Source organism: Schistocerca nitens, chromosome 8 (genome assembly GCF_023898315.1).
Source record: "Schistocerca nitens isolate TAMUIC-IGC-003100 chromosome 8, iqSchNite1.1, whole genome shotgun sequence".
Lineage (NCBI taxonomy): Eukaryota > Metazoa > Arthropoda > Insecta > Orthoptera > Acrididae > Schistocerca > Schistocerca nitens.
This window is the reverse complement of record NC_064621.1, coordinates 554838930-554864920: the sequence shown is the minus strand read 5'-3', so window position 1 is coordinate 554864920 and position 25991 is coordinate 554838930. Positions and strand designations below refer to the sequence as shown.

Here is a 25991-nt window from a genome sequence, read left to right as displayed (position 1 = left end):
TGCAATGTTACGCCCAAATATTTAATTGACGTGACTGTGCCAAGCGCTACACTACTAATTGAGTATTCAAACATTACAGGATTCTTTTTCCTATTCATCTGCATTAATTTACGTTTATCTATATTTAGAGTTAGCTGCCATTCTTTACACCAATCACAAATCTATCGATTTACGTCCCATTTCGATAATTCCTTCTGCGATGCGTCGTTTTTTAGTATTAGAGTGTAACTGTTAAGAAAAAAAAAACTCGACACTTCGTCCCATTTCCGAATTATTTTGCACTGAAGTTAGCCAGTCTGGTTGTCATGCGCACGGATTCAAGCTGCATGCCAGGGACAGTGTCACCAAACTTGTTCTTCGTTTGATTTCCTCAAACCGAAAGAAAGTAGCTTTTGCTCGCACACCTTAAATTTATCACTCCCGAAAAAGGTACATTTTAAATAGAAATGAGCCCTTGAACAAGTGGTAACTCATGGACACTCTGTGTATTACCGCATTCTAGAGGGTGCAGGTGTTTGAATTTGCGAACGCAACGATCTTATTGGCTAACTTCAATGTTAAATATCTAGTGAATGACGCAACATATAGAATTTTTTTGTTAACAATTATTTCTCAGCACAACTTCCCCTGCAGCATCCTTACAAGCTTTTCAGACTGTTTCTGACCACCCTGTATAGTGAGGGAACATTTATACAGGGTATTACAAAAAGGTACGGCCAAACTTTCAGGAAACATTGCTCACACACAAAGAAAGAAAATATGTGGACATGTGTCCGGAAACGCTTACTTTCCATGTTAGAGCTCATTTTATTACTTCTCTTCAGATCACATTAATCATGGAATGGAAACACACAGCAACAGAACGTACCAGCGTGACTTCAAACACTTTGTTATATGAAATGTTTAAAATGTCCTCCGTTAGCGAGGATACATGCATCCACCCTCCGTCGCATGGAATCCCTGATGCGCTGATGCAGCCCTGGAGAATGGCGTATTGTATCACAGCCGTCCACAATTCGAGCACGAAGAGTCTCTACATTTAGTACCGGGGTTGCGTAGACAAGAGCTTTCAAATGCCCCCATAAATGAAAGTCAAGAGGGTTGAGGTCAGGAGAGCGTGGAGGCTACGGAATTGGTCCGCCTCTACCAATCCATCGGTCACCGAATCTGTTGTTGAGAAGCGTACGAACACTTCGACCGAAATCTGCAGGAGCTCCATCGTGCATGAACCACATCTTGCGTCGTACTTGTAAAGGCACATGTTCTAGCAGCACAGGTAGAGTATCCCGTATGAAATCATGATAACGTGCTCCATTTAGCGTAGGTGGAAGAACATGGGGCCCAATCAAGACATCACCAACCATGCCTGCCCAAACGTTCACAGAAAATCTGTGTTGATGACGTGATTGCACAATTGCGTGCGGATTCTCGTCAGGCCACACATGTTGATTGTGAAAATTTACTTGATCACGTTGGAATGAAGCCTCATCCGTAAAGAGAACATTTGACCTGAAATGAGGATTGACACATTGTTGGATGAACCATTCGCAGAAGTGTGCCCGTGGAGGCCAATCAGCTGCTGATAGTGCCTTCACACGCTGTACATGCTACGGAAACAACTGGTTCTCCCGTAGCACTCTCCATACAGTGACGTGGTCAACGTTACCTTGTACAGCAGCAACTTCTTTGACGCTGACATTAGGGTTATCGTCAACTGCACGAAGAATCGCCTCGTCCATTGCAGGTGTCCTCGTCGTTCTAGGTCTTCCCCAGTCGCGAGTCATAGGCTGAAATGTTCCGTGCTCCCTAAGACGCCGATCAATTCCTTCGAACGTGTTCCTGTCGGGACACCTTCGTTCTGGAAATCTGTCTCGATACAAACGTACTGCGCCACGGCTATTGCTCCTTGCTAATCCATACATCAAATGGGCATCTGCCAACTCCGGATTTGTAAACATTGCACTGACTGCAAAACCACGTTCGTGATGAACACTAACCTGATGATGCTACGTACTGATGTGCTTGATGCTAGTACTGTAGAGCAATGAGTCGCATGTCAACACAAGCACCGAAGTCAACATTACCTTCCTTCAATTGGGCCAACTGGCGGTGAAGTACAGTACATACTGACGAAACTAAAATGAGCTCTAACATGGAAATTAAGCGTTTCCGGACACATGTCCACATAACATCTTTTCTTTATTTGTGTGTGAGGAATGTTTCCTGAAAGTTTGGCCGTACCTTTTTGTAACACCCTGTATATATATACATACGCCTACGTGGACGTGCCACAGGATGGGGAGTTCGTCACAACCCGGCTAACCCACATTTCACCCCTTTTTTGCCAACTTCGCGGTGGAGGTCATAACGGCGACGCGCAGCATTGAAACAACGCGGTTTTCTTATGAGTGGCCGAGGAAAACAGTTCAGACACACTGCCCCTCAAAATCGACACGAAAATGCCTCAGGGGTTGGTATGAAGGGCGTGAACGAAACGACTGCTTTCCCTGCGACGTTGATTACCATACATTTCGCAGTCGAAAAGGACGCTTCCCAGTGCTATGAGCGACACGAAGACGTTCTTGACAGCTTATGACAGTGCTCACACCCTCACAGCCTCGGACATTCCACTGGTGGACACACTGTGGGACTGCATCCCAATGTAACGTGGTCTGAACTTTTTGCTCGTGTGTGTACGTCGGAACCGCTACGGACAGTTAAAAACCATCCTACAGAATTTGAAAGTGATTCGTGGCAGGAAAGTGTACTTATACATTTTCACGCTTAATTTTTGGCGCTCTTCTGTGGCGTTATGAGTCGAAACAAGGCCCCCGGAGTAGACAACATTCCATTAGAACTACTGACAACCTTGGGAGAGCCAGTCCTGACAAAACTCTACCACCTGGTGAGCAAGATGTATGAGACAGGCGAAATACCCTCGGGCTTCAAGAAGAATATAATAATTCCCATCCAAAAGAAAGCAGGTCTCGACAGATGTGAAAATTGCCGAACTATCAGTTTAATAAGTCACAGCTGCAAAATACTAACGCGAATTCCTTATAGACGAATGGAAAAACTGGTAGAAGCCGACCTCGGGGAAGATCAGTTTGGATTCCGTAGAAATTTTGGAACACGTGAGGCAATACTGTCCCTACGACTTATCTTAGAAGAAAGATTAAGGAAAGGCAAACCTACATCTCTAGTATTTGTAGATTTAGAGAAAGCTTTTGACAATGTTGATTGGAATACTCTCTTTCAAATTCTAAAGGTGGCAAGGGTAAAATACAGGGAGCGAAAGGCTATTTACAATTTGTACAGAAACCAGATGGCAGTTATAAGAGTCGAGGGGTATGAAAGGGAGGCAGTGGTTGGGAAAGGAGTGATACAGGTTTGTAGCATATCCCCGATGTTACTCAATCTGTATATTGAGCAAGCAATAAAGGAAACAAAAGAAAATTTCGGAGTAGGTATTAGAAACCATGGAGAATAAATAAAAACTTTGAGGTTCGCCGATGACACTGTAGTTCTGTCAGAGACAGCAAACGACTTGTAAGAGCAGTCGAATGGAATGGACAGTGTCTTGAAAGGAGGCTGTAAGATGAACATCAACAAAAGCAAAACGAGGATAATGGAATGTAATCGAATTAAGTCGGGTGATGCTGAGGGAATTAGATTAGGTAATGAGGCACTTAAAGTAGTAAAGGAGTTTTGCTATATGGGGAGCAAAATAACTGATGATGGTCGAAGTAGAGAGGATATAAAATGTAGACTGGCAATGGCAAGGAAAGCGTTTCTGAAGAAGAGAAATTTGTTAACATCGAGTATAGATTTAAATGTCAGGAAGTCGTTTCTGAAAGTATTTGTATGGAGTGTAGCCATGTATGGACGTGAAACATGGACGATAAATAGTTTAGACAAGAAGAGAATAGAAGCTTTCGAAATGTGGTGCTACAGAAGAATGCTGAAGATTAGATAGGTAGATCACATATTTAATGAGGAGGTATTGAATAGAATTGGGGAGAAGAGGAACTTGTGGCACAACTTGGCTGGAAGAAGGGATCGGTTGGTAGGACATTTTCTGAGACGTAGAGGGATCACCAATTTAGTATTGGAGGGCAGCGTGGAGGGTAAAAATCGTAGAGGGAGACCAAGAGATGAATACACTAAGCAGATTCAGAAGGATGTAGGCTGCAATAAGGAACTGGGAGATGAAGAAGCTTGCACAGGATAGGGTAGCATGGAGAGCTGCATCAAACCAGTCTCAAGACTGAAGACCACAACAACAACAACATGACGGGGGAGAGGTGGGGGGGGGGGGGGGGAAGTTGCAACATTAATATGCGTGAATAAAATGAGAAAGAGTCCCTCTAAGACCACCCTGTTCGGCAACGCCTTCGGTGCCACCCACGAGCCTTAGCGGAGCACGTTACAAATGTACCTGTCGGGAACTTCCGACACGCATTCCACTTTGCGGTTGCTCTAGCGCCTGCTGGCGGGCACAACCACCTCAAAGGTGTCGAAGGGGTTGCCTCTCAGCAGCTACACCAGCCACGAGGCTTAATGCATGTCAAAGTTCAGACAGGTACGTGGTGACAGTTACTGAACTATACGAGAAAAACGTAAATTAGTTAGAAACTACGATGTTCACACACTTTATTCAACATCAAAACCTCATAATAGATTTTCGGATTTAACTTATTCCATGTTCGATATGACTGCCATCATTGGCGATGATGTGGCGCAGACGAATAGCGAAACATCGACGCTGTCGATGATCTCCTGAAAGGCTGTTTTCAGCTGAAACGTCCCCTTAGACAAATTATAAATGACTGAGCTTAAACTGACACAGCCGGCCGGAGTGGCCGACGGTTCTAGGCGCTTCAGTCTGGAACCGCGCGACCGCTATGGTCGCAGGTTCGAATCCTGCCTCGGGCATGGCTGTATGTGATGTCCTTAGGTTAGTTAGGTTTAAGTAGTTCTAAGTTCTAGGGGACTGATGACCTCAGCTGTTACGTCCCATAGTGCTCAGAGCCATTTGAACCATTTTTTAAACTGACACAATATTTTTAGCGCAACGCAATCTGACTTTCAATAATCCCTACAAAAGAATGGCCCTGACTAACAATAACCTATACCTTTCAAGAATCACTTACCTTTTAAAAATCGTTACTCGAACTACTGCAATACAGCGAGCGCCAATACTGGCAGCTAAATAGAAGATTCTAACTACTGAAGGCACTAACTACTGATAGGCATACTAAGCAAATGAAAGATTTTGATAGAGAACAAACGATGTATTTACCTTAATAGTGTTCAAAAGTCATAATGTACAGGGTGTTACAAAAAGGTGCGGCCAAACTTTCAGGAAACATTCCTCACATACAAAGAAAGAAAATATGTGGACATGTGTCCGGAAACGCTTACTTCCATGTTAGAGCTCATTTTATTACTTCTCTTCAAATCACATTAATCATGGAATGGAAACACACAGCAACAGAACGTACCAGCGCGACTTCAAACACTTTGTTACAGGAAATGTTCAAAATGTCCTCCGTTAGCAAGGATACATGCATCCACCCTCCGTCGCATGGAATGCCTGATGCACTGATGCAGCCCTGGAGAATGGCGTATTGTATCACAGCCGTCCACAATACGAGCACGAAGAGTCTCTACATTTGGTACCGGGGTTGCGTAGACAAGAGCTATCAAATACCCCCATAAATGAAAGTCAAGAGGGTTGAGGTCAGGAGAGCGTGGAGGCAATAGAATCGGTCCGCCTCTACCAATCTATCTGTCACCGATTCTGTTGTTGAGAAGCGTACGAACACTTCGACTGAAATGTGCAGGAGCTCCATCGTGCATGAAATGTTGTGTCGTACTTGTAAAGGCACATGTTCTAGCAGCACAGGTAGAGTATCCCGTACGAAATCATGATAACGTGCTCCATTGAGCGTGGGTGGAAGAAACTAAAATGAGCTCTAACATGGAAATTAAGCGTTTCCCGACACATGCCCACATAACATCTTTTCTTTATTTGTGTGTGAGGAATGTTTCTTGAAAGTTTGGCCGTGCCTTTTTGTAACACCCTGTATATATATATATATATATATATATATATATATATATATATATATATATATATATATATATATATATATATCAGCTCATGATATCCAGTCTTACAAATTAACTGTCTCTGATGGACACACGTCCAGATCATCCGCTCTCAAAACTCCGCCATCTCCCTCCCCACGTCCACCACTGCTGGCGGCTCACCTCCAACTGCGCAACGCTACGCGCTGTTAACAGCCAACTGCCCAACACTACAATAGCAAATTCCAACAATGCAAACCAGCCACAGACTGCAGACAGCACAGTCAGTGATTTTCATGCAGAGCGCTACGTGACGTTACCAACATAAAAACCTCAACAGCATACTTACACAGCTTAACGATGGTTTTTGGTGTTACTGCTGCACACCTTGTCTTTAACATTATTCAGATGCGGAGAATATGGCGGCCAATTGAGGCTCATGCCAGTAGCCTCTGGGTATTCCAGAACAAAAATGCGACCCCCAAAATGCTGCTCCAGGACATCAAACACTCTTTTGCCTCGATATGGTCGAGCTTCGACTTGCACGAACCACATCTTGTCGAAATCAGTGTCACTTTGGATAATGGGGATGAAATCATCTTCCCAAACCTTTATCTACCGTTCGGAAGTCACCGTGCCATGAAGGACTAATCACACCTGACGGTGTGTGGCGGAGGGTACCTTGAGTACCTCTATCGGTTCTCCCTTCTATTCCAGTCTCGCATTGTTAGTGGAAAGAAGGATTGTCGGTATGCCTCTGTGTGGGCTCTAATCTCTCTGATTTTATCCTCGTGGTCTTTTCGCGAGATGTACGTAGGAGGGAGCAATATACTGCTTGACTCCTCAGTGAAGGTATGTTCTCGAAACTTCAACAAAAGCCCGTACCGAGCTACTGAGCGTCTCTCCTGCAGAGTATTCCACTGGAGTTTACCTGTCATCTCCGTAACGCTTTCGCGATTACTAAATGATCCTGTAACGGAGCGCGCTGCTCTCCGTTGGATCTTCTCTATCTCTTCTATCAACACTATCTGTACGGATCCCACACTGCTGAGCAGTATTCAAGCAGTGGGCGAACAAGCGTGCTGTAACCTACATCCTTTGTTTTCGGATTGCCTTTCCTTAGGATTCTTCCAATGAATCTCAGTCTGGCATCTGCTTTAGTGACGATCAACTTTATATGATCATTCCATTTTAAATCACTCCTAAGCGTACTCCCAGCTAATTTATGGAATTAACTGCTTCCAGTTGCTGACCTGGTATATTGTAGCTAAATGATATGTGATCTTTCTTTCTATGTTTCCGCATCACATTAGACTTGTCTACATTGAGATTCAACTGCCAGTCCCTGTACCATGCGTCTATTCGCTGCAGATCCTCCTGCATTTCAGTACAATTTTCCATTGTTACAACCTCTCGATATACCACAGCATCATTCGCAAAAAGCCTCAGTGAACTTCCGATGTCATTCACAAGGTCATTTATGTATATTGTGAATAGCAACGGTCCTACGACACTCCCCTGCGGCACACCTGAAATCGCTCTTACTTCGAAAGACTTCTCTCCATTGAGAATGACATGCTGCGTTCTGTTATCTAGGAACTCTTCAATCCAATCACACAATTGGTCTGATAGTCCATATGTTCTTATTTTGTTCATTAAACGACTGTGGGGAACTGCATCGAACCCCTTACGGAAGTCAAGAAACACGGCATCTACCTGGGAACCCGTGTCTATGGCCCTCTGAGTCTCGTGGGCGAATAGCGCGAGCTGGGTTTCACACGATCGTGTTTTTCGAAACGCATGCTGATTCCTACAGAGTCGATTTCTAGTTTCCAGAAAAGTCATTACACTCGAACATAATACGTGTTCCAGAATTCTACAACTACCCGTTGAGGGTGACGAGATTTCTCGATCGCGTAACGCGTACTCTCAGTCCCCCAAATGCGCCAATTTTGCTTATTGACGAGCCCATCTAAATGAAAGTGAACTTCGTCGCTCAATCAAACCACATTCATCTGATCGATTTTCTGGGGCTGGTTTGAAACACAGCGTCTGTCTTTTCGATGTTTCCAGGCGTTTTCACTCTTTTTGGACGACCGACGTTGCCGACACTGTAATCGCGAACACTACCCGTTCTCTCAGGCTTGCGAATCAAGTTCTTGGACTCGGTCGCAAACTCCCTTTGAGCCGCAGTTGCGCTGTTACTGATCGAATACTTGGTTTCAGAAGCGCTATACGATCAGGCACGCTGACCGCGACATTTTCACGTGCAAATGGGCGACAACAAGAAGGCGCGTGTGCATGTGCATACTAATTCCCATCGTGCCCCGCGGCCAACCGTGCAGCTTGAACGTCCTAATGCAAACCGTTCAGAAGTTATGACGATTTTATTTCATATTGTTCAATAATTGTCACCCCGTACATTTGTAACGTGCTCAACTAAGGTGAGTGAGTGGTACCCAGTGTACTGAGGAACTGGGCAGTCTTAGAGAAACGCTTTACGGTTTTATTCAAATGGTTCAAATGGCTCTGAGCACTATGGGACTCAACATCTTAGGTCATAAGTCCCCTAGAACTTAGAACTACTTAAACCTAACTAACCTAAGGACATCACACACATCCATGCCCGAGGCAGGATTCGAACCTGCGACCGTAGCAGTCGCACGGTTCCGGACTGCGCACCTAGAACCGCGAGACCACCGCGACCGGCTACGGTTTTATTCGTGTACATCTTAATGCTGCATCTCCCCGTGATCACGCCATAGGAGGGAGCGAAAAAGGAGGGATGAAAATGCTTGAGGGTCTCCGGAACGCCCTATACTTGCAATGTTAAAATAACGCTTATAAATTACATCTTTCCTCACAAAGTATTTGAGGTAGGAAGTTGAACTTTTTACAGATTATTTATTGGAATATGGGCTACAACATAACACAGGGATTTTACAAAATTTTAGTTCAGTTATTAAAGATGATTTTTTTTCAATTGTAATGAAAATTCACAACATTTTTTTGCAATTTTTTATTTATATATTCAAAAATATACAGTTTTTTGGAAAAAGGCTGTGTTAAATTATGCAGAAGGTACTGTGTAACATTTACTGAAAGTTTGAAACAAATATGTTTGGAAGATCCTTAGAAAACATGTAATTAGTATGAGAAAATAAAAGTTTTGGGAATCGAGCGACAAAGATTGGATTAACTTTTTAGTGCATTTCAGGTCCATAGGATGGATTATCTTCATCCTCTGCAAACTCCTCCTCCAGCTTCCTCTTGTTCCTCCTCCTGTTTACTCTTGCTTGTATTTCTAGACTCTTTACAGCCCTGTCTGCAGCCCGAAGTTGTTCCTTGTCTAAAGCAAGCATCGCTCGTACCGCGTTAGAACCTATCTTCATTCCCATATTTCTAAATACCTTGCACCTTACAATGTTGCCATCATTGAAAGTCGCAACAGCATCATACACACCAAAGTGAAGTGTTTCTATTCCAACAAATACAGTCTTGGGGATTCTCGACCATATAACACTATTTACACTTTCATTGGGGTTTTGAGTTTTTCCGTAATACACTTTTTCAACAGTTCAGGTGCTGCTACGTCTCTGAAAATAGGTTTCATCACCTCCATTATTGCATGAGGCAGACTATGCTTATGAGTGTACACTTCACCAGTTAGCAATCCTTTGTTATATTTACACCAACTGTCTTCTTCTTTGGGACACAAGCTATGTTGGGGATTTTCATCGTCTTTATTGTTTACAGTAATAACACATACCTTTGGCTTTCCAACATTTCTCCTTTTCTTAAAAGCCTTCAGAGGATTTCTAATAACTTTACTTTTACTCATTATTATACTTCAACAAAACAGAGACTCAAGAAACAGAATTAATTAGGAATATTTTCGAAATAACGACAGAGTAAATAAACATGAAACAATCGACAATCACACCAGCGATATATATTGAACCATCACAGGTTAGCCACAACACATACTTTATCTCACATCACTAAAATGTACCTGATGAACACGGACGTTAATAATAACACCATTTGACAGCAGTTTAACAGCGCCACAGTGGGTCACGCCCATGTAGAACACATTTCAAAAAAAATTTAAAAATTGTTGTAGTCTTCGGAATTGAATAAATTATATATCTATTAAAAGGTAATAGTCTGCAGATTCAGAAAACGCAAAAAAGTAAAAATTGAACTTTTCATGATTTTGAGCCTTTGCGGGGCCCCTAAGTACCCTTTCCTGCTACAGATCACGTTCACATTTAGCCTAATGGTTTGGAACAGTTGCTAGTGGTTTTAGCCTGTGCACGAGAGTAAAAATAGCGGTAACGCTAGCTTCCAAAGAGGTTAGATCACTTGTAACGGGGATGCAATCCACTATGTCCTTAGAGCAGGGTTGAAACGTCGGAGGGTATCAGTAGTGTCAAACGTTGTCAAGAACGCTCCCTGTTGCTCATCGCACTGTGAACTGTCATTTCGACCGCAAAATGTGGTTTCATTGATGCCCTTTATGCCCAACCCTGAAGCTTGTGGCGACCAGTACGTATTGTGTAAGCAACGGACGCGGGCAGCTCATCACCAGTGTCTGACAGAGAGATTCGAGTTGCCGCGCGGAGGGCTCCCTGCGCGTATTCCGTGCAGCAAAGAGAGTCGCGGTGAAAATTATGTGATTTATGTTGTAGTCAATTACTGTCTTGTTGTCGGGCTTGATGATAACTCAGTAATGTATCAGTTCTCCGCAATAAATGTTCTTGGTCCTTTTCCTCACTATTTATTGTGTAGATGGGAGTAAGAATAATTGCTACGTCGAAATAAGTTACTAGCGCTCTTTTCTGTTATCGCACACACATGTAACATGCTTTTAATTTGTGGCCCACTTGCAGCAGTGTAAGACTTGCCTGAAGCCTTTTCGTACCGTTTCTGATTACACCTTCAAACCTAACTCAGACAATCATTGTGACTGATGTCTCCCTCATACTACTTGAGTACAAACAGAAAGAACAGATATGATTGACCTTGCCCTGCCACATGCGATGTGTCAGAAGAATTAACTTCACTGGCGTCAGATAAATAAAGTCCGCGGGAACTGAGTCAATGAAAATCCAATGACATGAAATAATAACGAAAACCTGGGATGCTACGAATATTTCGTGGTGCTGTTTCCTCATACCGAGCGCGGGATCCTTTGGTAGCAGTGTTTGGGAATGAACGTCGAAGAAACGTCAGTGATACCGGAAGAGTAAGTCACATGAGGTAAATTTGTCTGTTAGGGCGACACCTCATGAGACACAGGAATTCCAGGCTCGAGTCCCCGACTGGCAAAAATTTTTCTTTCTTGTGTTGTATTCATTGCATTGAGGGTTCAGTATTTTTGAACTTCATTTCACTGTTATCTTGATATTGCATCTTCATTGATTTCAAACATCTCATTCATCCATTTCGAATCTGTTAAATTAATTCAATTTTCATACAAAGTTTCAGACCATAAAATAAAGAGCACCCACTAAAAATGACGTAGCTCCGTTGAAACATGCTTAAAAACCAAAACAAGGCAAACAATAGCGAAGCAATTGTGGCCAGAAGGCACGGGTGCAAATCCAGTAGCTCATTACCTGCGCAATGATAAAACAGTGAGTAATGTCGCCGTTTAATGTGCGCGCGGGCAGGAAACCGTAACGAGTGCCAAAGAGTGAATGGCTCTCCCGCCATACTGCGAATTAACTGTGACATAACCGCGAAACTGGCGCAGGCGTCGGCGGTGGTTCGGTCGGCCGGCGCATGGCGGCGCCAGCGCTGCTTGGGGGGGCGTACCGCCGCTGCCCTGTATCGGTCAGTGTGTCACTTGCCGCTGCCGAGTGCGGACATCGAGTAGAGCCGGTGCGCCGCGTGTGAACTCGCAGGGTTGCCTCTTCCAGCGAGCACGGAGAATTCGCCCAAGCTGCTGATGCTCGGAGGGAAACCGCATGTAAGTTGCACGCCAGCAGCGACGAGTCTGCGAAACTGTCGCGTCGAAAAATTTACGGCATTGCTGTGGCGGTGCTTCACTACAGCGATTTTGTCACATTCGACCTCAATCCAATGCTAGATTACTATACTCAAAATACAAACAACAAACTGTAAGGCAGACAGTGCTAAGTACATATTACTCCATTTCGAACATAGTCTCTTGCTTACGTTCGTAGTCACTAAAGTCAAATAGGGCAGTGGAATATAGCAGAATCAAGTCGACTGAAGTTGGAAAAATTATGTTATGAAATTAGACGGTGAAATTAGTAGACGAATTTTGCTGTTTCGATATTATAGTACCTGCCACGGCTGAAACACATAGGATACAAATTGTGGAATGGCAATGGGGAGAAAAGCTTCCGCAAAAAAAAGTAAAAAGAATTGAAATTCTTAACAACTAGTATAAATTTGTTTGGAAGTTTCTTCTGAAAGTATTTGCGTGGGTTGTAGTCTTACATGGAAGTGAAACGTCGACAGAGAAAGAGAGAATATAAGCTTTTGGAATGTAGTGCTACAGAAAATTGCTGAAGACGGTTAGATGGTATAACTAAAGAGGAGGTACTACCACATTTAGGCTCGAGGTAGACTAAAAGAAGCGATAGAATGATCGAACACATTATGAGATGTAAAGGAGTAGTTAATTTGGTACCAGAAGGAATTGTAGAGACCAATGCTTTACTACCTCAGGCAGGTGCAAGTGGATAGAGCGTGCAGTATTCAGGCAGATATCGAGACGTAACAAATGGTAAAGTAGCAGCATCAAACCAGTCACCGGACAGAAAGCCTTAACAGCAGAGGCTAATACCACTAAATTTTCCATGTTCTCTTCTAAAAGCACTCTAAGAGGAATTGAGCATCTTCTAAAAAGGTCACCAGTTTTCAACCTCAATCTACGTTACGACATACTACGATATGTAATAGGCAACATTCTGCTGTTGTCAGGTATTTATTTTCATAGTGGATAGTAAATTGTGTATGATTTAGAAATACAGCAGCTCTTCGGACACTTGCTCTTTTCTTTTCAGCCATATAGCTTTCTAACACTTAATTCATAGACTTGCGGGCCAATGTGGTTGTTATACAGTCACTCGAAGCTCTGAGGTTTGGTCTAAATGATTGTGTGCTGTATGTGTTGCTGTAATGGATCCTCAGTAGTGCGCTTACCCCTGTTACAACGGTTACGTTTTTATGTTGAAGCCTGCTGCACACCAGTACAAACGTTAGCCGAGTACGTAAACAAAATGTCTCCATCGATGTGTGCTACAAGCCTTTGACTGCACAGTTAAATGCCCACCCACACACACACATCCATGTGCATATTCCGCAGGGCGCTGAGTGGTGTATGGCGGAGGATACTTGCGAGCTGCCATCCATCGCACTACACAGAAATTCTGATCAGATCACCTTGATCCGTCCTGCAGTCATGGAACGACGGCACTTTCCCGTACGCTGTAGCAAACAGAATTAGACTTCTGTCATCCATATCTGACGGGTGGCTTAGGTACCGGGAAAAGAGGATAGCTCGTATCATTCCTCTCTGGAGCACAACTGACGTTACTTTCGCCCATGATGAACTCTCTTCTTCAAGTAAAATATCAGATTCTACCGCTCGAGAAGTCTGCCGAGCCGATTCCATACCTGAGTCTCAGGACCGATGTGGATGTGGTCGGTACCTTCTGTTTGCGAGTGAACAGCGGTAGAGCAACGCTGTAACAGCTCTAGAAAGACGCCTGCAGGCAACCGTGTTGTGCTTTGTTAGAATGGAGGACACCCGCCGTCTACAGACACGCGAGACCGAAGCAGTCGCATCTGAACAATTGGTGGCAAAGTGGCGCCATCAGTGGAAACGCTGTGCGGGACCCGACTTCTCGCCTCCAGTGGAGGGGCCTACCAGTACTTGAGGGATCCCAGCCACACGTGACCAAGTCTGAGAAAAACAGGTCAGTCCAGAAACTGGGTCAAAAAGGCGTTACCTTTCGGGAAAACACTACTTTGCGTTATGCTCGAGACGTAAGAGATCTTGGAGTGCTTTTTAAAATGAATCCTCGAGCACAGTCACATACAGTAGACAACATTGTTTCGGAAGATGAACTACTTCTTAAAAAGATGCTCTACTATTGCTCAATTCTTGGGGTTTAATATCTCCACATATTTGAGGTCTCTAGAAAATGATGAATAGTGTGTGTTTATCTTGGGTGGGGGGTGTTGGTTGCAGCATGGGTAAGTCTCATAGTCTCAATTTCTCCCTTCCAAGTTCATTCTGAACTGCGTGGGAAGAAAGACGGCCGGTTCCACTCCGCGAGGAACCGAATTTCCCCAATTGTAGCATACTAGTAGATTACATTGCCGAACTAGAGATTATACGAGGGTGTCCCAGGAGGAATGATTAACATATGGTGTTATGACTCGAACGACCATTCGGAACAAAAATGTCTAGTAAACATTGGCTCTAACATGCGTATCTTTAAAGCTCTGAGCTCATAACGCTTTAAATCCAACGTTTACAGGACTTTTTTTCTTGTTTTGGTCCATGCTACCTCCTCCCAAAATATGGCAAACAAAGAGTGGAAGTGGTATGTTTCACAGTATCGAAGATGCAGTGCTTACGGTTCTTGAGGAATGCATTTTGGAGCCCGTGTTTACCAGACTTGTTTGCTTCGAATGATCGTGCATGTCACATCCCTGAATAATGACCGTTCCCCCTGGGACAAACTGTATAAAATGCAGACTCACGATAGCAAGAAAAGCATTTCTGAGTAAAGGACCAGTCTAACTGTTCGACGTGGTGAAAAGGGAGAAACGCAGTCTGTTTTATTGAAGCTGTCGATTCAGAAAAATTCTTGATAGTCAAGCTCGCAAATTTAATTCCATTTTGTTACCAGTTTCGGCGTATCTACATGCCATCTTCAGAGCAAAACGAAGTACATTGATGAATGTAAAAGTGTCAAACGGGCGAGAGACTACTCTGCGAAAGTCTCACGAGGCTAGGCCAGGTTATTTGTAAAGTGGCTCTTAGACACTTTATGACGGCTTGATACCTGCTGTAGACACATTCAGTGAGGTGTCTCAATGTCTACAGGTGAGTGGCAGCCCTCCTTTCATCAAGAGCGCAAACCACAGAAGGTAGTGACGTTGGACGCTGCCAGGGGGAGCGAACTCTATGTTTTAACTCATCCCAAAGGCGTCCCGTTGCGTTCAGGTCGCAGTTACAGGCTGTCCAGCCCGTTTCAGGGATGTTCTTGTACATAAACCATAGCCTCACAGATCTTGATTTATAACAGGGTGCATTGTCGTGCCGGTACAATCCTCGTCTCCGAAATGTTCCTCTACTGTACGCAGCACGCAATGCTATAAAATGCGCTCCTTTTCTTGAAGCGCGGTAAGGGGATCACACCCTAACCACGAAGAAAAAAACGATAGGTAGGTGACGTTCTCCAGGCATACGCCATAAGCAGGCCCATCTGTCGAGTTACAGCTTGGTATAGCAGGATTAGTCACTCCTTACACCACCCGAAGCGTCACTTAGCATTGATTGCCGAAATGTGTTGCTTGTGACGAGCTACTGGAACACTAGTCCAATCTTTCTAACTCCCTACGCACGGTATTTGTGCTGTCTGGGCTGCCGGTAGCACTTCGCGATTTTTTGCGATGCTCGACGGTCCGTGCCCGCCAGTACATGTGAGGTCCGCCTGACCTTGCATGGTTTAGATGTGGTTGTTTCTTCTCGTTTCCAGTTCACAGTCAAATCACCAACAGTCAGCTTGGGCAGCTTTAGAAGTGTTGAAATGTCCCTGACGGATCTGTTTTATGAGCCCAGCATATGTAAACACCAGTATTGTATCATGCAACAAGCATCTGTGAGCACTATGTGTAAGGACGTGGTCTTTCGGACAAGGTGCTGTGTGTTTTTAAACATTTTAGTGATGACAAATTTTTATAACGCGCTGAGTTTTATCAAGTTGACATCGTTTGCATGAAGTTAAGCAAAAATGGACATATTTTACTGCAAAAAAAAAAGAAAAAAAGAAAAAAAAAGAAAATATTTACGACCTGAAGATGACTGCTAAGACTGTTGAAACCGGTTGTCTTGAATAAAATTATTTTGGCCGATCTTGGCTTTAGAATGGTTTTTATCATCTATTGCTCAGGTTACGTCGAGTGGCCAGTTCACATGTAATATTTCTGGCTTTACAGCCATCACATTCCGCTACAAGGGTCCCTTCTTAAAGCAGCAGAGAAGGCAGCGGTGGGAAGATGGCGTAATGTGGTGTGAGGTACCGATGACAGATGGTTTGTTCGGTACGGATATCGTAAGAAATGCCGCCTAAATTGTCGTCCTTCTCCGCGATTGGCTGCTACTTTCGGAAGTAGCGCGCCATAATGATAAACTTCTATTATTAATATTAGAAAAACTAACCAGTGAATTTACTTGCATTTTAATGAAAAGCATCTGTCATTAGCAGGCTACCATTCAATTACTTCAAAATCGTTAAGTACTAACAATATAATAAACGATAGCTAAGGGAAAAGGAAGACGGATCACTTCGGAGATCTTCGGATCGCGCCTAACTTGGATGGCGGGCGAAGCGGTTCAGTTTTAAGATCAGAGCTGGTTGGTCAGCCTCGGAAGACAGACATGTCTGCCTTGGTCGGTATCGTCAAAGACTTAACTAGCAATATCTGGATATGCAACCTGATAGTAATTACTCAAGTACGCAGTTTATTGTTTTATTTTTTATGAAAGTGTGAAGATTGGAAATTATTTGTAATTCATAAAGTGGAATGTAATTGACATTGTCTGTTCTGCCAATAAAAAGCGAATGGTATCCCGTACACACAAAATAATTGAAAATTTTATTATTCTGTTCCTTGCTAAGAGTTCATTGCAGCCTCAGGATAACGGATTCACGACCTACGCGCTGTTTTCTGCGCAGGGGACAAGAACTATAGGAGAGTGCAGGTTGGTGAGCGTTAATTACAACTAACGCATTCCACACAGGGCGGTGGAAGCAAATAGGCAGCTCACGTGCACTGCAGTCTCAGTAGAAACGAGATGAGTGACGCGTCGTGCAGAGGAGCTGTGAAGGAGAGGAATTTTCCAGGGGAAGGGGTTTTATCATACACACACAAATCCCTCCCACTTGCGGTATCTCAGTACATCTCTCCTTCCACTTGCCGTGGAAATCACTTACAATCAGTCCAACCCGTTCTCCTGTTACTGGTTGCTTCCATGCTGACAACACAACACAACACTCCCCGCCTTCTTTTATACTGGCGGGTTCGCCTCTCTTGACATCTGGCGGTCAATTCAGCATTAGCAAGAGGTATCCGGATATTTTTGATCGGATAGTGTATATATCATAATTAGCACCAGCCTTAAGTAAGGGTGTAAGACCAGTTGAAACACCCAATCAGATATCTGTCGTGTGATATGATGCCAAGCTAGTCACTTCGATCACGTGGACTCTCCAACAACTCTCAGAGTTGGTAGTAGTTACCTCTGTAAAATATGCGGGAGTGTGCTTGCGGAACGATTTGAAGTGAAATGATCATATAAAATTGCTGGTAAGGCGGGTACCAGGTTGAGATTCAGTGGGAGAGTCCTTAGAAAATGTAGTCCATCAACAAAGGAGGTGGCTTACAAAACGCTCGTTCGACCTATACTTGAGCATTGCTCATCAGTGTGGGATCCGTACCATATCGGCTTGACGGAGGAGATAGAGAAGATCCAGAGAAGAGCGGCGCGTTTCGTCACAGGGTTATTTGGTAACCGTGATAGCGTTACGGAGATGTTTAATAAACTCAAGTGGCAGACTCTGCAAGAGAGGCGCTCTGCATCGCGGTGTAGCTTACTGTCCAGGTTTCGAGAGGGTGCGTTTCTGGATGAGGTATCGAATATATTGCTTCCCCCTACTTATACCTCCCGAGGAGATCACGAATGTAAAATTAGAGAGATTCTACCGCGCACGGAGGCTTTCCGGCAGTCGTTCTTCCCGCGAACCATACGCGACTGGAAAAGGAAAGGGAGGTAATGACAGTGGCACTTAAAGTGCCCTCCGCCACACACCGTTGGGTGGCTTGCAGAGTGTAAATGTTAGATGTAGTTAAACCGCATCCCCCTACGACTTCACCTGGCGGGTAGCTATTTGACTGGTTGCGTCTAATCGCCACTTGTTTACGAACAACAATGTGCGTATACCACTTAAGTAATTCAGTCACTAAGTAATGAATTCATCCATGTGTAAGCCAATCCCTAACTCAAACAGGTGGCCTCTATACCACTGTTTTCCCGAACTTCTGAACAAAAAAAAATGGTTCAAATGGCTCTGAGCGCTATGGGACTTAACATCTATGGTCATCAGTCCCCTAGAACTCAGAACTACTTAAACCTAACTAAGCTAAGGACATCACACAACACCCAGTCATCACGAGGCAGAGAAAATCCCTGACTCCGCCGGGAATGGAACCCGAGAACCCGGGTGCGGGAAGCGAGAACGCTACCGCACGACCACGAGCTGCGGACGAACTTCCGAACAGCTCACTGTGTGCTGGAGAGGAATGAATTCGGGTTATGCGCAACACAGATAATGTATAGGCCATCGTAGAAGCAATAGAAGGCCCCATTTGTTGTCACGTCACAGTTAATCAGACAGCTTCCCGCCATGATTTCACACTGACGTCATCGTGATGTCACATCGATCGAAGAAGCCAAGCCGGCAGCATTCGTTGCGTACTGTCTGCAAAATAGTACGCCTGCCGCTGAGACACGGATTGTCCCGGTCCGCTGCTAAGATCCGAGATTTCTTTCGCTCCGTTAAAGACGACGTACGTTTTAAAGTGGCCTCATTCCTTGCGTATTTGGTAGCATCTAGAAAGGCCCAAAGATTCACACTGCCGCTGAGCTGTATTAAGCTTACGCGCTGTATAAAGCAAATGGAACTGAACAAGTCGGCAGTGCTAAACTTTGCCTAGAGCACTGGCATAAAATACAATTTGGAAAGACGAGGTCTTGGCTCATGCGACTTGATGTAATGATTTCGTTACATAGGACGCGGTGGAGATTAGATTAAATTGCGACAATTTGAACCGAGATCAGAGATGTTAGTAGGGCAAGATAGCGTACTTTGGACACCGGGCGCGAAGAAAGACGGATGCTGGGCGCTCACAGGGCTGCAACAGGCGCGGTGCTAAGTGTGGCGGGAGCCCCTCGCTGCGTGTGACGTCACTGGGTGCCACGCGAGGTCTACGAGGAAGACAGGCCGCTCGCTCGTCTCAGAAGACAGACCGCGTTTCTGCACGTGTTAACTCGTAACTTTCGTAGAACGAGCGCTCGTTTATGATTACCCAATATGGACTACTGCATCAGCATACTGTGAAAGGAACGTAATATATAATGAGACATCGGACAAGAAACCCAGCACCTTGCATAAATAAAAGCTTCTCTGAAAAAAAAGGAAAATGTTAACATCTAACGTAAATTTACATGTTTTCGAACCATTTTCTGGAAGTATTTGTTTGTAATACAGCGTTATGTGGAAATGACACATGGATGATAAGCAGAACAGGCGAAGAGAGAGAGAAGTGGAGCTTTTGAAATGCGAAGAAAGCTTAAAATTATGTGGATGGATCGAGTATCTACTGAAAAGGTACTGAACAGAGAAAGAAGAGTTAGGCTGACGGAACACATCTTGCAATTAGTAGTTAATTTGGTACTGTAGGCCGTAAATATTTCAGAGGGAGAACAAGGTTCGAACATGTTGATATTGTTACAGAGTACGTCAACAAACTCTTGTTCGCTTTCAAGCCACGTCATTTAGAATAAAGTTCTCTAGCTTTCGACAACATCGTAATTGACTCCGTCTCAGGAACCGTGACCCTTTTGTTATAATAAACAACCGTCTGGATCACAAGATTAATTTACCAACAACCCGTTTCGATCTGCGTAGCATATCGTTGTTGCGTATCACCTTCAGATCTAAGTTGAAACAAAAAGGCAATAACAACAATGATTTTTTACAGAAGTGTCATATTACTAACCCCTGTCTCATAATAATACACATACCAAAAACATATATGAACTCAGACGCACGTTCCTGGCACCTTAAAGTGCAGTTGGTCAACGTTTGTGGAACTCACAAAAAAACGGGGTAAAAATTTCGTATACCCACGTGGCATGTGCGTAAGCCACAGATGAATACATTAAAACAGGGCAAGAATATTTCTCCACATATAATTAAACGAAAAATTAATAAAAATTCAAAGACAATGTAGTACTTCTCAGCACGAGTGATGAGTTTCTCAGTAATAGAAAAAAAACGGTTATAAACATACTGACAGCAACTGTGCACCGTAAATTTTCGTTGTTATTTACATATAGTATTTTAAAAAGTAGTGCAGAATTATCGAACATACCTGTCATTACCTTCATTTTAATGAATAAGGATAGAAATACGCTGAGGTCTCTTACTGTAAGATAGAAAGGAGGAGCAAGGTTAAGGTAAAGGAGTCTAGTTACGAAATAACCGTAGCTGCAGTGATGTACATTTCACCATGAATGATGCGTTACACAGTAAGATAAACGCAGCACATGTGTAGCGTGCATTTCTATTCGTTTATTTTCGACAACTGTCTCTGTGATCATCATCTGGAGTGAAACTTCGGACTGCCGGGGCTGGAACGATGTTTCGCTTACACACGCGAGGCGACAGCGTCAGAGAGTTCCCAGAGGAAGGTGGTGGTGGGGGGGGGGGGGGGGGCGGGCAAGTAACGCATGAGCGGGGTGGCGCGCCCACAACTCCAGTGAACCGCGGGACGCGAGCAAGACAGACCGCGCGCGCAGCCTACGTCAAGAACGTAGGCCTGAGCTATCTCGCTCGCTGAACTCAGCAGGCAAAATGCGTTTCTGAACCTGTTGACTCGCAGCTGGGTGTGTGCGTACTAACGAGAATTGAATCTTCCACTGGAATCTGCTATTATGAAGTCTTACTGATTACTAGTTGTACAACAAAATTTAAGATCAATTCTCGACATAAATGGTATAACGGTTTGTTTATAGGATTTAGTCTCTTCTGCGTAACAGTCCTCATTTCATACAAGATGTGGCGCCTTATGCAAGTGATAATCATTTTGGCATGATTTTAATTTTATTGGACCCCAGTACAGCTATAACAAATTATTAGTAGGCCTATGGACTGCCTATCAGTGTAGGACTAGTAACTGTAAGACTCCACAATAGAGGATTCCAGTAGGGGATGAATTCTCGTTTCTACAAAATCCGTAAATAGAATTAATTCGCTGAATTACAGACCCCTGTCACAGAAGTCGATTTACAGTAGGATTTTAGAACGTGTGTGTGTGTGTGTGTGTGTGTGTGTGTGTGTGTGTGTGTGTGTACATTATGTATTACTCGTGACTCGAACAAAAAGATCTGTTGTCACATACCAGAAGGCGTGTGAGGCTGTTCCTCACAAATGGCTTCTAATTCAGTTGCTTGACTATTGAATGTAGTCTCAGTTGTGAGACTGGAATCGTGATTTCCTGTCAGAAACGTAACAGTTCGTAGTAACTGAAGGGAAGGCATTGGATCAAACAGAATTGATATTTGGAGTCCCGCAAGAAATTGTAACAGACCTTCCGTGGTTTCCAATTTATATAAACGATCTGGCACACAGTGTGAACAGCCGCATTAGATTGTTCGCGTTTACCGTCTCACAGAACCATTATGTGATGAAAACCAATTTCAAGACACCTGCGTGGTGCGATGAGTGGCAGGTGACAGTGAACAATAAAAAGTTTGAGATCCTCCACATGAATACTAAAAAAGATTCGTTAAATTTCGGTTACAAAATAAATAACACGAATTTAAAAGTTGTCGGTTCAACTAAATACCCGGGGATGAAAATAATTAAGAACTTAAATTGGAACGATCACCTAGAAAATATTGTGGGGAGTGCGAACCAAGGATTGAGTTTTATTGGCAGAACACGTAAAAGATGCAAGAAATCTACTAAAGAGAGTGCCTTTGTAGTCAAGAATTTGTTTTGGAAGTATATTTTCACGCGCTTTATCTACATGTCCCCACCATCTGTTTATATTTATGTCTACTTTCTTCTGCATTGGGCAGGCTTGTAATATATCTCTGATGTCCTATTTCTGATGCTGCGGAGAAACATCATTTCCGCAGCCTGGATCGTACCCTTTTGCGTCGAAGCCCAGGTTTCAGATGCATAGAGCATAGGACGCCATAACTTTGTAACACTTCATCTGAGTCTCTTTCGCAGCTTTTTTGTATTGTATTTTTGTTTTACAGACTGCGTTAAATTTTAGGATTTTGTTATCAGTTTCAGAGTCGAAACTTCGTTCTACGTCATTTCTGAGGCATTGAACGTGGGTGGCATGGTCCACTATTACATTATTTTATTACAGTTTTAGATATCTGTCCTTAGATGCCATAATTTTCGTTTTATTAGTGGAGATGTTCGTTACACTTACAAGGAGACGGCACGACCGTGGGGTCGGGAATTTGTCCGAAATTTTGTGTAGTGAAAGAAGAACCCTAACACCTCACGTGCTTAAAATATTAGGACGCACTACTTGTAAAATCCCGAGAAAAATCGATCCAAAGTTTCTTACGTGCCTTATGAGTATAAAATGTTAGTCCATTGCCGAGCCGCCGTCTGGTCTAGAAGGTTAGGGCTCAGACTAGGACTCTTACGCCAGAGGTCTCGGGTTCGATTCCTCTTGTGGTACATTTTTTTCTTTTGTTTCATTTTCTTTTGTTATTCCACCAATTATTCAAAAAGTTTCCCAAACCTACATTATTTTAGCTCAAGAACGTTAAGTTTTTCATTCAATGAAAAATATTCTTGCTCGTTGTTCTATTTCGTTTTATGGGGTTTCAAGGTTTAATGAGGCTTTGTAAAGGTCCCCTTGGGATTATAACGGTCATCTGCGCATAGGTCTGTGCGCGAGCCGTGAGGAGTAAATGGCAGTTTGTTTTTCGATTTCGTCGTGAACAGACGTGCCTGTTTCAAATTTCAACGTGTTATTCCGATCCGAGGTTAAACATGTCGACTGAAGAAGATGCTGGCTCATCTGGAATAGGAGAAGAAATTCCTGAAGAATCCATTCGTAGTGATCTTTCAAAATTACGATTGAAGGATGCAGTGGAGTATTATGAAAAGCTTTGGCGGAAAATAATTTAATTGCAAAAACAGGATGTCGCCAATTGAAGAGAGAAGAATATCTTTCACAATGGGAGAAAGATATTAAAAGTGGTGGTACGCGAATGGATAAATTTGAGGAGATAGATTCGTGGACCTACGACCGTTTCGTGGAAGCAAGACAGCAATATCAGCAAATCACGACAAGAAATTTACAGCTATGGGGATTGGCTGCGGCTGCACAATTCGTCGATTTCAAATTCATGGCTTCTGATCGATGGGTCACGGCATTTAAACAGAAGCCCCGAATTTCACAACGTAAGATCACGAAACGGGTTTCGAAAAAAGAAGCGGCGTCAATGGAGGACATCCAGGCGTCTGCAGAAAACTTTCGTTGCCAGACGTGCCGTTTAATCCCCCAATACGATGAGGATTATGTGATAAATACTGACCAAACAGGTAAATACATGTATTCTGCCTACAAAAAAATCAACGAGCATGAACACGAATATTTTTCAGTGAATGAAAAACTTTCCGTTCTTCAGTTAAATAATGTTTTAAATATAATGTAGGTTTGCGAATCTTTTTGAATAATTGGTGGAATAACAAAAGAAAATGAAACAGAAGAAAAAAAAGTGCCACAGGAGGAATCGAAAATGAGACTTCTGGCGTAGAACTCATAGTCTGGGCCCTAACCCTCTAGGCCAGACGGCGGATCGGCAATGGACTAACACTGTATACTAATAAGGCACGTAAGAAACTTTGGATCGATTTTTTCCGGGATTTTCCGAGTAGGGCGTCCTAATAATTTAACCACGTGAGGTGTTAGGGGTCTTCTTTCACCACACAAAATTTCGGAAAAATCCCCGACCCCACGGTCGTGCCGTCTCCTTGTTAGAAGCAAGCAAATTAAGGTGATAAACGGCTCTTTGAAGGTGGTCTTCATTGTACTGAATTATTTGATCATATGTGTATAGTAGAGCATTAAAATATTTTTCTCTCTCGATCTTTATACCATATGTGGTACTTTGTTTCGAAGCTCTGACTAGGTCAAATGGCTCTGAGCACTATGGGACTTAACATGTATGGTCATCAGTCCCTTAGAACTACTTAAACCTAACTAACCTAAGGATATCACAAAACACCCAGTCATCACGTCTGACTAGGTCATCTACGTAGATGTTGAAAAGAATTGGAGACGGGCCACATTCTTATCTAACTCTTGTCTTATTATTACCTGTTTGGACAAATTATGTCCATTTTTGATTATTATTTTTGTTTCTTTGTAAAGAGTTTTTACAGAACTATTTAGATGCGTTGGGTAGTCTGTTTTTTTACGTAATCTCCCACAGGTGTCCACTGGTTTTGTCAAATGTTACGTGCGTATCTAAGTTAAAATCTTTTCTCTTATCTACGTTTGCTTTATATTAGAAATATCATCATTCGGCCGTTCCCACCATTACAGTGGGCCGCACGCCGCTAGACGCTAGTGCTCGCGCCGCTACGGCGTTTGCTCTGCTATCGACTGATGCGGCTGCAGGTAGCAGGGAGGCGCGGAACAGGTCGCTGGGCACTGGGGAACGCACTTGGCGGATTTCTGCCGGGGCTGCTGAGGCGACGGCAGCGGCGAGCTGTTGAACTACACACACAGGTGTTGGACAAAAATAAGCAAACACCGCGAGAAACTCATGCCTGAACAAAAAGGCAGAAGCTAGCCAAGCCTGCAGGTTGTGCTGCTTCATTTGACCAAGAACGGCACTTTTGTAATGCCCTCAATACGTTACAGCCGCGCGGGATTAGCCGAGCGGTCTAAGGCACTGAAGTCATGGACTGTGCGGCTGGTCCCGGTGGACGTTCGAGTCCTCCCTCTGGCATGGGTGTGTGTGTTTGTCCTTAGGATAATTTAGGTAAAGTAGTGTGTAAGCTTAGGGACTGATGACCTTAGCAGTTAAGTCCCATAAGATTAAAAAAAAAAATACGTTACAGGTGTGAGTTACGGTCGGAACATTGTTCTGTTTGGCTGTGAGCTAAGTGAACCCGAACGTGGGCAAATTATCTCTTATGCTGGGTGCTTCCGTAACGAAGGGAGACGAAGTGTTTGGTGTTTCGAGAGCCACCGTATCGAAGATTTATACCGCATACAGAGAAAGCGGAAATCATCATCCACTAACTCACAACGCGAACCAAAGTGTGTGATGAATTATCCTAACAGACGGTCATTGGAGAGGACTGTGACGAAAAATGAGGACGACAGCTGCGAAAATCACTGCTGAAATGAATGTTGTCCTCAAGAACCCTGTCAACTCGAAAACAACTCGAAGAGAACTCCACAATCAAGAAATTGCAGGACGGAATAGAATGCTAAAACCACTCAGTAGTGATGCATAGCCCCGTAATTGAAAGACATTGTACCAAAACCATAAAACCTGGACTGTGGAGCAGTGGAAGAAAACCATTTGGTCGGCTGACAAGGAGACGACACGACCGTGGGGTCGGAGATTTGTCCGCAATTTTGTGTGGTGAAAGAGGACCCCTAACACCTCACGTGGTAAAAATATTAGGACGCACTCCTCGGAAAATCCCGAGAAAAATCTATCCAAAGTTTCTTAGGTGCCTTATGAGTATAGAATGTTAGTCCACTGCCGAGCCGCCGTTTGGCCTACACGGTTAGCGCTGGGACCCTTACGCCAATGGTCTCGGGTTCGATTCCTCCTCCTGCAC

The 25991-nt window shown here is 43.7% G+C and overlaps 2 protein-coding genes across 4 annotated transcripts in view; one reads left to right on the top strand and one right to left on the bottom strand.

The window, feature by feature from the left end:
* LOC126198919 (protein SPT2 homolog) overlaps window positions 1–25991 on the bottom strand; it is a 604823-nt gene that overhangs the window by 151988 nt on the left and 426844 nt on the right. The window lies entirely within an intron of this gene.
* Window positions 11944–25991, top strand: part of LOC126198920 (zinc transporter 1) — a 700140-nt gene continuing 686092 nt past the window's right edge. For 2 of the 3 annotated variants that reach the window (XM_049935550.1, XM_049935549.1), the window contains exon 1: window positions 11944–12067. The gene's annotated coding sequence lies outside the window, so the exon portion shown is untranslated. The remainder of the gene's footprint in view (window positions 12068–25991) is intronic. The other variant, XM_049935551.1, reaches the window with a different exon arrangement.